The sequence below is a fragment of the Salminus brasiliensis genome, chromosome 1 (assembly GCF_030463535.1).
Source record: "Salminus brasiliensis chromosome 1, fSalBra1.hap2, whole genome shotgun sequence".
Lineage (NCBI taxonomy): Eukaryota > Metazoa > Chordata > Actinopteri > Characiformes > Bryconidae > Salminus > Salminus brasiliensis.
In genome coordinates, this window is record NC_132878.1 from 2,935,155 (window position 1) to 2,950,707 (window position 15,553).

General features: G+C 39.3%; 1 protein-coding gene across 2 annotated transcripts in view; it reads right to left on the reverse strand.

Moving 5' to 3' along the window:
- The window catches only part of zbtb20 (zinc finger and BTB domain containing 20), a 95,964-nt gene that overhangs the window by 27,545 nt on the left and 52,866 nt on the right, over window positions 1–15,553 (reverse strand). The gene's annotated exons all lie outside the window — the stretch shown is intronic.

Genomic DNA, 15,553 nt, shown 5'->3' on the forward strand with positions numbered 1-15,553 from the left:
TGCATTCTGGAAACACATCCTTTTTGTCATAAGCAAAGGTATGATTGGAAGAAGGGGAGGAAACAAACATGTAGGAAACAAACTCCTCTCCAACTGTTAAACAGGGGGGTGGATGGATCATGCTTTGGGTTTGTGTTGCAGCCAGTGGCACAGGGAGCGTTCACCAGTAAAGCGAAGCATGGATTCAGTTCCAATACCAGCAAACTGCAAGTAAACTTCACACCATCTGTAGAAAAGCTGCTGATGTACAGAGGAGGAGCTTCTACAGCAGTAGGATAATGATCCTAAACACACCTCAACGTCCACAGTGGACTTCCTCAGAAGCGTGGGGCAAGCTGACAGTTTTGCCACGCCCCTTGTAGCCCCCCAATCTGTGGATGGATCTCAGAACTAGATGATTTTGGTTTGCAAACTAAAACTGAAAGAGTTTTTTTGTGAAAAGTCAGCAGTTTTATGTTGGTCCTGTTGATTAGCACAGTTTCATTTCTCTGGTTTTCCCAAAAACAGGAACATTTTTGTCCTAAAACTGCACAAAAACCAACACACACACACATAAACAAGTCTCATGACAATTAGCAACACCAGCCAGACTATTAATTTGACTCCATCCATCTCTCAGCTCAGCATGAGGGTAATCCGTATTTGCTTCGTTCACAGAGAGTCTGTGCTAATGACATGAGTGAGTGAGTGTGTGTGTGTGTGTGTGTGTGTGTGAACTGCTAGCACTTTAAGGGCTCGGAGCACCCCAGCCTCAGACACGGCCCGTTATATAATTCTTTAATTTTGAATGGCCTAACCTACATTCATACATTGGAGATGAGGGGAAAGTACAGCATGACACTGTCAGACTGCAGCATCACAAATAAGTGACTAAAACGCCTATAAATAACCTTTAGAGCCCTGCGGAGGCTCCAAACACCCGACCTGAGGCGCACATGCTCTCCCGAACCTCCCTGTCTTCTTTTTGCTCCACTTCTCTCTCTCTCTCTCTCTCTCTCTCTCTCTCTCTCTTTCGTTCTGCAGTTAAATGTTTAGCCGGAAACTCGCCTTATTCTTTTGTCTAGACTGCGACGTCACGCTAGTGCCCCGGCCTTCAGCAGCACAGTCATCCTCACTAGGCCACTGGGCCCAGCTAAAGACTCCATGCCTGGTGTCCTCACATGCCCTCTACACTGTCTCTGTTTCTCTCTCTCTCTCTCTCTCTCTCTCTCTCTGTCTCCCTCATACACACAGTATCTATATATACACACACACAATTGTGAGTATATACTAGTATTCACTTTACTTGTATATATATATATATATATATATATATATATATATATATATATATATTTATATGTAAGGATTTGAGGTTCATTTCTTGCAGCGATGTTATGTAGAGGATAAGGAAATGCTCCGTTGACTCAGCTGACCGTCTTTTTGTATATAAAGTTTATTTACAAAGAAGTACATAGTCCAGTAGAAGTACAGTAGAGAGTGAGCACCAGCCAATTCGAACCTTCTCTCTCTCCCTGACATCTTGAGCTCACTGCTTAAATAAGCAGAGTCAACCTATAGAACACACATACATTCACTCAACAGTCTGGTGTTGTGAGATAAGGGGGAGGAAGACAGACTTTTCCTGTAGCCCCCTATGATAAACATTTCCATACAATAAACGACGGAAAAACACACAAATGAGTGAGCATCCTGGACACACAGGCAAACACTTCTCAAACACTCGCCAATCACCATATACCACATATTTATATGTAATCTGTCCCATATGTATTAAATAGTCTACATGTATGTTTCTATATGCAACTATATGTCCCATATATATTATATAGCCTATATGTACGTTTCTAGATGTAACTATATGTCCTATTTTTATTATATAGCCTATATGTATTTATATGTAACTATATTATGTCCCATATATATATAATATAGCCTATATGTACGTTTCTATATGTAACTATGTCCTATGTATATTATATAGCCTAGATGTATGTGTCTAGATGTAAATATGTCCTATTTTTATTATATATAGCCTATATGTACATTTCTAGATCTAACTATAATGTCCTGTATATATTATATAGCCTATATGTATGTTTCTATATGTAACTGTATGTTCCATATATAGCCATTATATAGCCTATATCATATATGCTGTTTAATACATATGAAACATTATACAATTACATATAGATATGTAAATATGGGTATTGTGTATCTATATGCAACTGTTATGTCCCATATGTATTATATGGCCTATATGTATGTTTCTATATGTAACTTCAATATGTTCCATATTTATATTATATAGCTATTTAAAATACATGGAACAATATACTATTACATATAGATACGTATATCTAGGAATATGTATATGTAATAACAATATGTCCCATATGTATTATATAGCCTATATCATATGCTATATAATACATATGGGACATTATACTATTACATATAGATAAGTGTATATATAGCCTTTATATAAATATCTATATGTAGTAACTATATGTCCCATCTATATAACTATTTAACTGTACCTTTTTTTTCAGTAAGACTGACTGAAGCCGTATGGATGATTATCTATATGTAATAAGTGAGACTTTTCTAAGCCTAGCCCTGAACCTAACCCCAGTGGGGTTTTTTTCTTCTTCTTCTTCTTCATTTTTTTTATTTTATTTGTTCTAAACAGAACTTTTCGGTCAGGACTGGTTTGTTGGTTCTGTAGGTTAGAACAGTTTTGCTTTGGTTTTACTACAAAGGAACATCTTTGCCCAGAAAATGTACAAAAACAAACACGTCCAAACACACATACTCTCTCTGTCCACAACTCCCATTCATCTCCGGATGACTCATAAAAACATCAGCCATAGGAACATGACCATCCCACCATCCCAAATACCAGCCTGTAGCGCTGCTTGCTAAGCCCGACTCCACGGGATCTTAAAGGGCCCGTGTCCCACTTTTCCCTTGCTCTACATTTTTCCTCACTGAGATCCACTGTGTGCTTTTGGTAACCATAGTAACTCTAACTTTGAACGTACGTATTAAACAGGATGTTAGCGGCCCTATAAGACGGATATATGTAAATAAGCGCTGTTCTCATTGGCTGTGATATTTGGTGCAAGTAAGTTTGATTTGATGCAGGTAAGTCATGTTTATAGATAATAGTGAATCATACAGTGTTAGAATCCACAAATCTTTAAGATATTATATAAAATAAATAATTTACAGAATTTTCCAATTTTTTCCCCAAAAATGTGAACAGAACTAAAGTAATTATTATAATTATTGATTTATTTCATTATCGCAGTTTAACTATATTATTGTCCATGTTTGTAGACATCACACAAACATCACACACACAGTGTTAGAAACCACATTAGCAAGACACATCGCTAACTGCTGTACATAAGCTTCTGTTACTTGTTAGCTACATTAGCCGTGTAGCGCCAGTGGAAAACTAAAGAAGCACCAAACTTGGCCGCTTGACTACATTCGTACATCCATTTACCAAACTATCCCTTTAATGACACTTCCCCCCTTTTCTTTCTCAGTTTTGCGAAAGGTCTCGGCGCTCTGTGATGGCGCTCACGTCGAGTCACAAATTCGAGCCAGAAGACGAGAGCTCGAGAGTGGCGTGACGGCTGCCTGCCTGGCAATTAGCGGCGGACGGCGTGAGCGCTTGATTTTTCTACTCATTCATTTGTTTGCTTCCTTTTCATCTGTCCATCTCCTCCTCTGTCCTCTGATATTCCTCATCCCCCCCTTTTAACCAAAAAGACCAATGTTTGCATTTGTTTGTTTGTTTATTTATTTATTTGTGCTGCTCAAATTGGCTTTATTTGCGCTCGCATATTTTCCATTGTACTTCAGGAGCCCCTGGCAGACAGGACAGATGCATGTAATTAAAGACTCTTTTTTTTAAATGACCTCCAAAGACGTACGACTGGAGTCACGAAAACAGCGAAAACAATGCAGGCTTTTGAATTCGCAAAATCGAATCGTAATTTCATAACACAAACTGCAGGCTGACTGACAATACACACAATCATCTCTGAAAACATTTTCTTTCGGGGGCTGCTCTGCTTCGGTGCATCTCACACACACACACACACACACACACACACACACTTACACACACACAGTGAAAGAATCTGACCATCAAACGGTTAAGAAAAGCTTGTACTGTACTGAGAATTGCACAAACGTCATAAAGCTGTTGCTGCGATACACACTGAGGAATGTACGTGTTGCTCTCTTTGCCAGATCACTCCATATTTGCCTGTGTGTGTGTGCATGTGTGTGTGTGTGTGTGTGTGTGTGTGTGTGTGTGTGTGCCAACACATGGAGCAACCAGTAACTGTCAGCGTCTACCAGGTGCCAGGACTTTTCCTGCGTTGCCAAATGTGACGCTATCTCAGTTTTTTTTTTTTTTACAAAAAAAAAAGAGAAAAAAAAAGTATGTCTCCGCCTCGAAGTAAAGCAGTGAGATGAAAGTTGAGGAAGATCAATCGTGCTCCTCTCCTCGGCCCCAGAGACACGCAGAGTCAATTTTTTATCATTATGGGGATTTCACGTAATGCGTCTGTCTTTTTTTTGAGGGATTTTGGGAGACAGAACAGTCTGTCCGTTTAAAAAAACAATGAAATAAATAATAAAAAAGGGGTGTGGTCAGAAGAGAGCCGAAACGAGAGCCATTCATTACAGCATTAAGCAGCAACACAGCCGGCCTGGAAATTGTCAACGCAGTTAGTTATGAAGGGCCAGGTTGACCCTTAGAAGTGGCTCTAACAATGACCGGCGACAACAACAACAACAACAACAACTCAAAGAACAGAGGCGCTGAAGCTCCATCAGAATCATTTTTGACCTGCAGCTCACTGAAACAAGTGGAAAGCCCAGATTCTAGGCTTTCGACTCGTACCACAGCTGTGTGACATCTGAGGAAGGTCTGATCTGCAGCCTCAGACCTGTCCTGAAGCAGAAAGGCACTTTATTAGGTTCGTAACTACGCAGACGATCACAGCCTGCAAAGCAATAATCATCGTGCATCTCCACTTTCTCAGGACGAATAGACCAGTAGAAAAGCTCCAAACTGACACTGACTTCCATTAAACGTTACGCAGGTTTTCCCATCCTCCTGCAAAGCTGCCAAATTGGAGATACAAGCTTTTTTCCCTCCACAGTCTTTTGTATTGTGATCTCTATTTCTGTCCGTCTTTAGTTTTCTGGATGAACGGACCAATAGAAACGCTCAAAACTGCTTGGACTAAACTTCTATTTTACATTGACTTCCATTGAATTTACATTGAAAAAGGCACCATTTTGGAGATACATGGTTTTCATCAGACAGCGACGATATGCATATACACTCATCGTGAAAGTTTGAATATGATTTGCCAGAACTGATGGACCAATAGAAATGCTCCAAAATGACCTAAATAAAATCTTTTACTTTGACTTCCACTGAAAGTTCTCCTGTAAAGCTGCCAAATTGGAGATACAAGCTTTTTCCCCCACAGTCTTACAAATACGAATACTACAAAGGGTTCTTTGAGTGATGCCATCAAAGAAGCATTTCTGTAAAGGAGCTAGAAGTATTAAGAACCTTTAAGCTGCTATAAACCTTTACATTGACTTCCTTACACCTTTAAAACGGTTCTTTTCTATCAAAATGGTTCGTCTATGGCAGCACATGAAGAACCTTTCTAGCACCTTTATTTTTAAGAGTGTAAAAGAACATAAGCATATAAAGAAAAAAGAAAATTATGACATGAACCAGCTACACTTGACAACACTTCCACAGAGTCTCCCATATATATACTAAATAATATATATACAGCGACTTTACCGGAGAGGGTGAAATGATTGTAACTTTGAATGGAAGTCAATGTAAAATTGTATAATAGAGGTTATTCCCAAGGATTTTAGAGCATTTCTATTGGTCCATTCCTTCAGAATTATGCAGACAGTGTAGAGAAGCAGCTACAGACTTCAAACCCTGGAGAAAATTAAAAACAGACAAAATTGGAGATACATATTTTCCATTATCTAAGTTTTATGATAAGTATATATAAATATACATATATACTCATCATGAAAATTTAAATGTGACCTGAAATAACCTGGAATAAAATCTTTTACACTGACTTCCATTGAAAGTTCTCCTGTAAAGCTGCCAAACTGGAGATACAAGCTTTTTCCCCCACAGTCTTACAAATACAAGTGCAACAAAGGGTTCTTTGAGTGATGCCATCGAAGAACCTTTAAGCCGCTAAAAAAAACTTTACCTTGACTTCCTTAAACCTTTAAAGGGACCCTTCCACAGGGTCCACAGGGTCTCTTGGTATATATACTATATACTATATATACCACAACTCTACCGGAGAGGGTAAAATGATCGTAACTTTGAACGGATGTTAGTGTAAAATAAGAAGTCCTTTCCTCCAGATATATAAGTACATATAAATATACATATACCCTCATCATAAAAAATGTTTGAATATGATTTGCCAGAACTGATGGACCAATAGAAATGCTCCAAAATGACCTGGAATAAAATCTTTTACACTAGGACTTCCACTAGGTCTTCCTCCTCCTGCAAAGCTGGAAGTTTGCAGATACGAGGTTTTTGCGTGACCACGATGACGTGCATTAAATGGCGTGAAGCAGTACAGCACACTGCAAACCAAAACCCTTAAACCCTTAAAGAGTTAAGCCTGCACTTTCTGCTTCCACTGAAAACGTTGAAATCTTTTCTCTGAGCTTCTTCTCAGGGTGGGTTCGTACGGCACAGCTGCCGGAGAGAGCTAGGCGTAAACCTTGCAGGGTACAAAATGGCTTTGTTTCAGACATACTGTATTTGTCCTTGGAACATTATCTTATAAAGACGCTTTGTACATCACTAATACTTGTGACTGCTCTAAAAGACACTACTGGTTTTGATGAAGAACGGGAGAAAAAAACAGTAAAAGTATGATCAAAGCTGAAATGGCCTTGGTCCTCGTCACGTGACAGCGATCCTACGCTTCTTAAGACATTCTGTAACTCTGCCTCTGTTCATTAGCAAACCAGTACAGCAGCAGCCAAAAGTTTGGACACACCTTCTCACAGAGGGTAGAGAGGGTTCTTGTTTATCTGTACAGTTATCCACAAATGCATGTAGCAATATATGCAGTGATTCTAATCTGTTCATCCAGGAACTGGTATGAATCTCTAATAACATTAATATCCAGTATGAATCTCTAATATCATTAATATCCAGTATGAATCTCTAATAACATTAATATCCAGTATGAAGCTCTAATATCATTAATATCCAGTATGAATCTCTAATAACATTAATATCCAGTATGAATCTCTAATAACATTAATATCCAGTATGAAGCTCTAATATCATTAATATCCAGTATGAAGTTCTAATAACATTAATATCCAGTATGAAGCTCTAATGACATTAATATCCAGTATGAAGTTCTAATAACATTAATATCCAGTATGAAGTTCTAATATCATTAATATCCAGTATGAAGTTCTAATAACATTAACATCCAGTATGAAGCTCTAATAACATTAATATCCAGTATGATCTCTAATAGCATTAATATCCAGTATGAATCTCTAATAACAATAATATCCAGTATGAAGTTCTAATAACATTAATATCCAGTATGAAGCTCTAATAGCATTAATATCCAGTATGAAGTTCTAATAACATTAATATCCAGTATGAAGTTCTAATAGCATTAATATCCAGTATTAAGCTCTAATATCATTAATATCCAGTATGAAGCTCTAATATCATTAATATCCAGTATGAAGCTCTAATAACATTAATATCCAGTATGAAGTTCTAATAACATTAATATCCAGTATGAAGCTCTAATAACATTAATATCCAGTATGAAGTTCTAATATCATTAATATCCAGTATGAAGCTCTAATAACATTAATATCCAGTATGAAGTTCTAATAACATTAATATCCAGTATGAAGCTCTAATAACATTAATATTCAGTATGAAGTTCTAATATCATTAATATCCAGTATGAAGCTCTAATAACATTAATATCCAGTATGAAGCTCTAATATCATTAATATCCAGTATGAAGCTCTAATAACATTAATATCCAGTATGAAGCTCTAATAACATTAATATCCAGTATGAAGCTCTAATAGCATTAATATCCAGTATGAAGCTCTAATAACATTAATATCCAGTATGAAGCTCTGATATCATTGATAAGAGCAGCAGGTTGGGATGGGTATTGAAAATGCTGTACTTCCCCTTTAAGATTATGAATACATTCACCTAGGCACGTCCAAACGCTTGACCGTGTTTTGCAAGCACAGGGGCTTGACCTTGGCCAGTTAGCGTGTCCGGCTGAGACTGGGAAAACGGTGAGAGGTGATGTGCTCTACAGCATTATCTCTATCAGCAGAGCTGCTTTTCAACCACAGGAGAAATTTTCTGCTGAAATGAAAGAAACGCGAGAGTCAGATAAAGTTTCAGAAAGTCAGAGAACTCCTGAAGTCTGAAGTTCCCGGCCACGGGGGTTCATAAATCCTTTATGGAGTGCAGTAAAATGCAAATTAGCTTGACATCCCCAACCTGAACTTGCAGTCCAAACACACACACACACACACACACATGCACACACCCCAGACTCCCCAAAATCAGACAAGAGAGACACGAGTCGGAAAAACAGACGAACAAGAAAGACAACAAAAAAAACACCATCCAGCCTGAATCTCACCCTCTACTGTAGTACGGAGCATGGGCACAAACATTGACATTGCTTATCAGCTATTTTCTGCCATCTTCTACATCAAAAAGCCTGCCAGCTCCCTTACACACACACACACACACACACACTCACACACACACCCCTCTCAACAGTCAGTGGGTGAATGGGCCATGCGGATTTGCACTACACAGAAACACTACTCAGCGTACTGTAGTCAGATACCAGCAAATGAATGAAAGCCATCACAATCAATACACACACACACTCACACACACACACACACACACTCTCTACACACACGTTCTTCAAAAGACGAGCCGTAATAAAGGGGCGTACTGCGCCAAATCTCAAATTTGATATGTGATTCTGCACAGCGAGGTCAGTTCACAAAACAAAAGCGGCTGAAGGAAACGAGACGCTAACAAACGAACAAACAAACGAACGAACAACCGAACGAACAACCGCTCACGTGACTCGATGTGGAACTCAACGTCTTTCATCTCGTTTTGTTTTTTCACAACCGTGGAATAAAAACAGGACAAGAATCACGACATCGTAGCTGATTACCTTCCAATTAACCCTACTGCTACTATTACTTATGTGGACAAAAGTATGTGGACACCTGCTCATTCATTCACTGTCTCTTCTAAAATCAAGGGTTTTAAAAAGAGCTGATCCTGCTTTTGTTGGAGTCTCCACTGTCCAGAAAAGAGGACTTTCTACAAGCATTGCTGTGAGGATTTTGTTGCATTCAGCGACAGGAGCTGCATTCTTCCACTGAGTTCTTCCAGTGCTCCACAGCTCCTCAATGCTGGGGGGCTTTATACCCCTGTACTAGCCCACGTCTGGCATTATTAGGCAGCATGGAGCCAATAGGGTCATGATGTTTATCTGCTCCTGCAGAGAGTCCTATTCTATTGGCAGTACTTCTTCTCTACAGGGACGAGACAAGCTGTGCAATGGGTGCAATTTAAATTAGCAGAATGCATTCATTAGAAGGCGTGTCCACAAACATTTGGACATGTAGTGTAGTCATGTTCAACTGTAAGGACCAGCGCTAAGACTGACCGGTGTTCAGTGTTTAACCATGTTTAACAATAAAAAATAATAATAAAAAAACACTAAAATCATTTTTAGCTCAATTAATATGAATATAATAAATATATTTTTACCCTTTGAAGCCTCTATTTTCACTCCTGGGTCAAACTGACCAAAACAGTGTGTGTGTGTGTGTGTGTGTGTGTGTGTGTATAATAAACAGATTTTACCATACAGAATATAAACACATTAAATTAGTCGTTTTACATTTACATGTTTATTACACTAATAAAAGCCTCGCAGGAAAGCTTTCATGCACCAAAAGCATGATGAAAATGATTTTTCCTGTATTTTTAAACTTGGAAACGGGTCAATTTGACCCACACTGTAACAGGAGGGTTAAAGCGATAGTCGGGGCCTGTTTGCCGGACATTGGAAACCGAGTGTTGGACTGAACTGTAGTGGCTGTGGTGAATCAGCGCTGGCAACACATTGAAGTCTAGACTTAAAAATAAAGGCACTTCAAAGGGTTCTTTGAGCAGATCCGTAGAAGAACCACTTTTGGTTGGTGTGTGTGAAGTGTGAAGATGAGTGTGTGAAGATTTAAAGATGTTAAATGTAGGTTCTTCACTCTCACTTTTACCACTTTTAACCAAAACTGGTTCCTTTATGGAACCAAAACTGGTTCCTTTATGGTTCTCACATTTAAAGAACCCTTTGTAGTACCTTTATTTGGTACATATGGGTGTAGGAGTCTAGGTTTAGGCCTCAGCTAAGTTTGAGACCCGGCCCAAAACGTCCCCAACACCCCCTCCATTACTGTTTACTAGTAGTGTGGGCTAATATAGCTCACGTAGCTAAGTAATGGAAGCTTATACGCCCCGCCCACCCCCCCCCCCCCCCCCAATTAGCAAGGCGCTAACTGCATGTCTAAATACCTTCAAGATGCTAATTGGTGGGCTATAAGCTTCTATTACTTGTTAGCTTCTGAGCTATTCCATTACTTGCTACTTGTTAGCTACCTTAGCCTTTTAGCTCCAAGCTAATAACGCCTCAGATGATCAGATAGATTCGATTTCAGATAGATCAGACACACTTCTGTTGGCAATCAATATTTTTCATTGATATTTTATTTACATTAAAACCGGTTTGGAGATTGAGATTGGTTTGACTGATCAGCCATAACATTAGTACCTATCTAAAAAACCACTGATGATCTGTTAACCGGTGGAGCTACATATTAGGCAGCGAGTGAACAGTCTGGAGTTGAAGCAGGAAAAATAGACAAGCGTGAGAATCTGAGACACTTTGACAAGAACCGAACTGTGAGGTTCTAGATAATGACTGGGTCAGAACATCTCCACCAAAACATCAGGCAGGTCTTGTGGGGTGTCCCCTCCTGGTACGCAATGGTCACTACCTACCAAAGACGCCCCAAGAAAGGACAACCAGTGAACCGGCGACAGGGTCATGGACACCTAAGGCTCACTGATGCTCGTGGAGGCCCCGCCCACCTTGCAACGTCTGAAGGTGTCCAGATACCACAGGACACCTTCAGAGGTCTTGTGGAGTCCTTGATGGGTCAGAGCTGTTTTGGTGGCTCTTACTGTAAATAATATGATAATGGAAACGAGTCCGGCATGCAGATCCGGGCCACGGAAAAATGAGGCCCATGTAAAAGCCCTGACAGTGGAACGTGCAGCACAGCAGAACTACAGCTCCAGCTTGCGAGGGGTTAAAATTTGGGCAGTCTGCTAGAACTAAGAAACGTGTTTACATGAAATATTTATGATAAACCTAATTCAGAACATTCTCCAGCAGCATTAGCATATCAACAATATTACAGATGGTGTAATTTCACACAAAGCACATAACCCACTCTGGCTCGGGCTCAGGCTCCGGCTCTGTCTGGTGCAACACACTGCAAGCTCCCGTACGCAAAGACTTTAATAAAAGTGTCCAACAAAGCAAAAGTGCGGCATCCCGCTAATACTTAATGCCCGTCAGAGAACCTGCACGCCAATGATTTTTGGCACAAAGCATCAACTATTCATGACGGTGACCCAAATTCGAGCGGTGGGGTGTCAGGTCGAGGTTCGAGAGGACGCTGCACTGGAACAATCGCGACTTTATAAAAGACCACAACAGAAAAAAGGGAAAATCGCTGCTGTGTGCTTTATCGGGGCACGAGGGTGGCTTGTTTTCTTGTTTTAAATCAGATAATTTTAAATAATTATGTGCTTTATGTGCTTTATTTGTGTGTGTGTGTGTGTGTGTGTGTGTGTGTCCCGTGCTTAAACTGTGGTCTGCATCATTGTGCGTTTTACACCCTCCCTGAAGACACTGTCCTAAATTATAAACCTGCTTATAATAAAATTAGAACAATTTTATTCATACTTGAATCTTTAGGCTGTAATCTCTGATAAACTCACTCACATCTCTCTCTCAACAATAAAAAAATGTGCACAGTTTTTGTTAAAATATGAGAAAAATAACACGTATAACAGCAACAAAATCAACGTTTATTGTGGTAATTTAAGCCAAAGCTTAGAAGTAATTAGGTTTTATCATAGTAAGATTCAATCATGCAAAATCTAATAAAATTTAGGCACAGTTTTGTTTATTAACCTTGATAAAGGCTAAAGCTTAGATTGTAGAGCTGGGCGATATTGTAAAAATGTTGTATCACAGATATTTTTTACATTATATGATATTTATCATAATATTTTGTTGTGTCAATTTTTTAAACTGATATCCAAATACTCTATAATACTGAGTACAGTGATTTTCCCAATAAATTAAATTATCTTAAATTAAAATTAATTAAATTAAATTAAAATTAAATTAAAATTAATAAAATGAAACAGGACTGATTTTACTATTTCTAATAAAATGTGCAGTTAATCAGTGTCTTTAAGCACTGACGATATCCACAATATACTCATAAAAGCATACTGTTTACCACGCTGGCAGAATTCTTCACAATACAATAAAATATTGTCATATTTTCCACCCCATTAGAAAGTTTTTTTAATGCTAATAATCAGTGAAAACATTTTGCCAAATTTTATCACGACAATATTGATGCTGAACTTCAAAACTGAGGAACTGTGGAACATAAATAAATATCGTGAAAGATCAATAATGCAGCCATAATCTTTCCATTATTACATTTATTCACCTGAAGCTGATAAAACATTTAGCCACCATTTTATCATACGAACATTCATTCACTAATAACTAACCTTTAGCCAGTTTTAGCATTTATGCTGACATTTATACTGAACCTCAAAATTCAGGCAGTTTTATGAGTGTTAAAACTGGAAACAGTCAGCCCCAGTTTCGTCACGCTAATCTATACTAAAGTCGGTTAAAACCTCAATTAAAGTCAAATAAATAAAGTTACTAAAGTCAACTAACACATCTAAAACACAGCTAAAACATTTAGCCAACAGTTTAAAGTTTATAGTCAGTTAAAACCTAAAGACGACTAAATTAAGTTAATACTGGGACATTCTGAAGATGTTTGATAATGCAGCCATAGTCTTTACATTCTAACATTCATTTACACCAAAGCTAAAACATTTTATCATGCTAACATTCATGCTGGACTTCAGACCGGCAGTTTTAATAAGTCTATGCTAACATCCACACTGCTAAAACTGATACATTCATCCAATAACATTCATACGTCAAGATTCAGGCGGTTTTATGACGATAACGTTCATCAAAAAGCCAGTTTTATTACGCTAACATTCCGCCGCTAGTCCTGACGCTAAAACATTCAGCTAGTTTATCATGATAACACTGATACTAAACTTCATAATTAATTTATGACGTTACAGTTGACATTCAATCTTAAAAAGCCGTCAGTTCATCATGCTAACATCATCTATGCTAACCCAGTGACTGTAGAAAACATGGACGCCGTTCCCTTCCGCTCTATAGAAGTAAAGCCAGGACTGTCCGCCATGTTGTCAAATTTGCAACCAGAATCTGCATAATAAAGACCAGAGGCGGAGCCAGACTCGCCTACTCATTTGATAGACCCACCCCCTTCTCCCAGACCGAGCCTGAGTGTCTCAGACCGTCTTCACTGAGCTTCCAGCGCAGAAGCAGAGCAGATTCCCCCCCTGGATTCCCAGTTTGTCCGGTAAGTGGACAACAGCTCCACCAGTAAAGGTGCAGCTCCTGTAACTCAGCTCCTCAGCAAGGCTGTCTGTCAATCACTTCACTCTTAAGTGTAGCCCCGCCTCCTTACGACAGAGCAAGTAAGAGTAAGGGTTGAAAGCGGATAAAAATGGGCCGAGAGAACTAACTGCTGAAGCTTGAAGACACTAGAGATGGAAAGGACAATGAGATGTAAAATGGGCGGGGCTGTTTTGTTACTGAAACATATGGGGATGGGCGGGGCTACACGTCATACTGCAACCAGCAACCAGGCGCTAGACCTGCGTTTGCTTCACTTTTAAGAGACATGCTGTCCATGCTTTCTACAGTCGCTGTCGGTTTTCGGTTTCATCACGCTAACATCCGCCCGTGCTGAACTACACCCACCCCACCGGCTCTATCACAGTAATATTAATCCGCAAAAAACAAAGAAAATCAGCCACTGTTTTATGAAGTTAGGGCTGCAGACAGTCAGCCACTGGTTTCATCATGCTAACACTCATCCATGCTAAAGCTCCAGCGCTCAGCTGTTTTATTAGGGACGGTTCGGTGGCTCATAAATCAGACGTGCAGAAAATAAACATTTCCATATGCATTAAGAACAATAAGGCTGTAGCTCCAGATTTGGCGTCTCAGGTAGGCCAGAAGAAGAAGAATCGGCGCATGAGGTTTAAGCGCTCCCTTTCATAAGCGGTTGGAGTGGTTATTAACGTCACGGCAAAATGACGCTCATTAATTATGAGGCAGCGGTAACGGAGCCCCTAAAGGTAATGAATTGGAAATGAGCGTACTGTACGGCATAGATTGTACGCAAGCACCGGGCTGTTTTTGATCCTGATCTGAGCTGACAGAATATATGCATGAAGCGTGCTGGAGTGGGGGCTGTGATCAAAGCCTGGCGCGCATTATGAAGCAAAGGTGCTTTGTCTATACCATGATGCACAATGAGTGGCACAGACAATGAATGGTTCATACATATTGATACTGGCATAGAAGGAAATGCACGTGTGAGTGTGTGTTTCTGAGTGTATGTGTGTGTATGTGTGTGTGTGTGTGTGTGTGCGCGTACACACTTACAGGGCCTTAATAAAGAGGCCTCATTAAGGTGCATGGTATAAAGATCTTTCAGAAGCTTTTTAAAGGTACATTAGACGGAAAAGAAATAAAAGGTTCAACAAAACACTCCATTAGCCACTTGAATATTTTATAAATTTCATGGTTGTGTAATATCTCACAAACACACACAGACACACACACACACATATACACACACTCGCTCTCTCGCGCTCACTCTCTCACTCACGGGGAAGGTAAGCAATAACAAAAGGTCTCCTTTTCTTTCTTTTCAGTCTCGGTCTTGTGTTATTTGATGACACAGATAAAATCAGCTCTACAAAGACGGGGGTCAAACACTAGAGGGCTTAGCGCATTAGCGTTAGCATATACGCCTAAAAGAACATATGCTTCAAAAAAAAAAAAAGAAAGACAGAAAACGAGGACGAGACAAAATGTACCTGCAACACTTGACAACACTTACCGCTAAATGGCCCCAGGGGCTTGTGGGACGCGTAGTTTATTATTATTATATATTT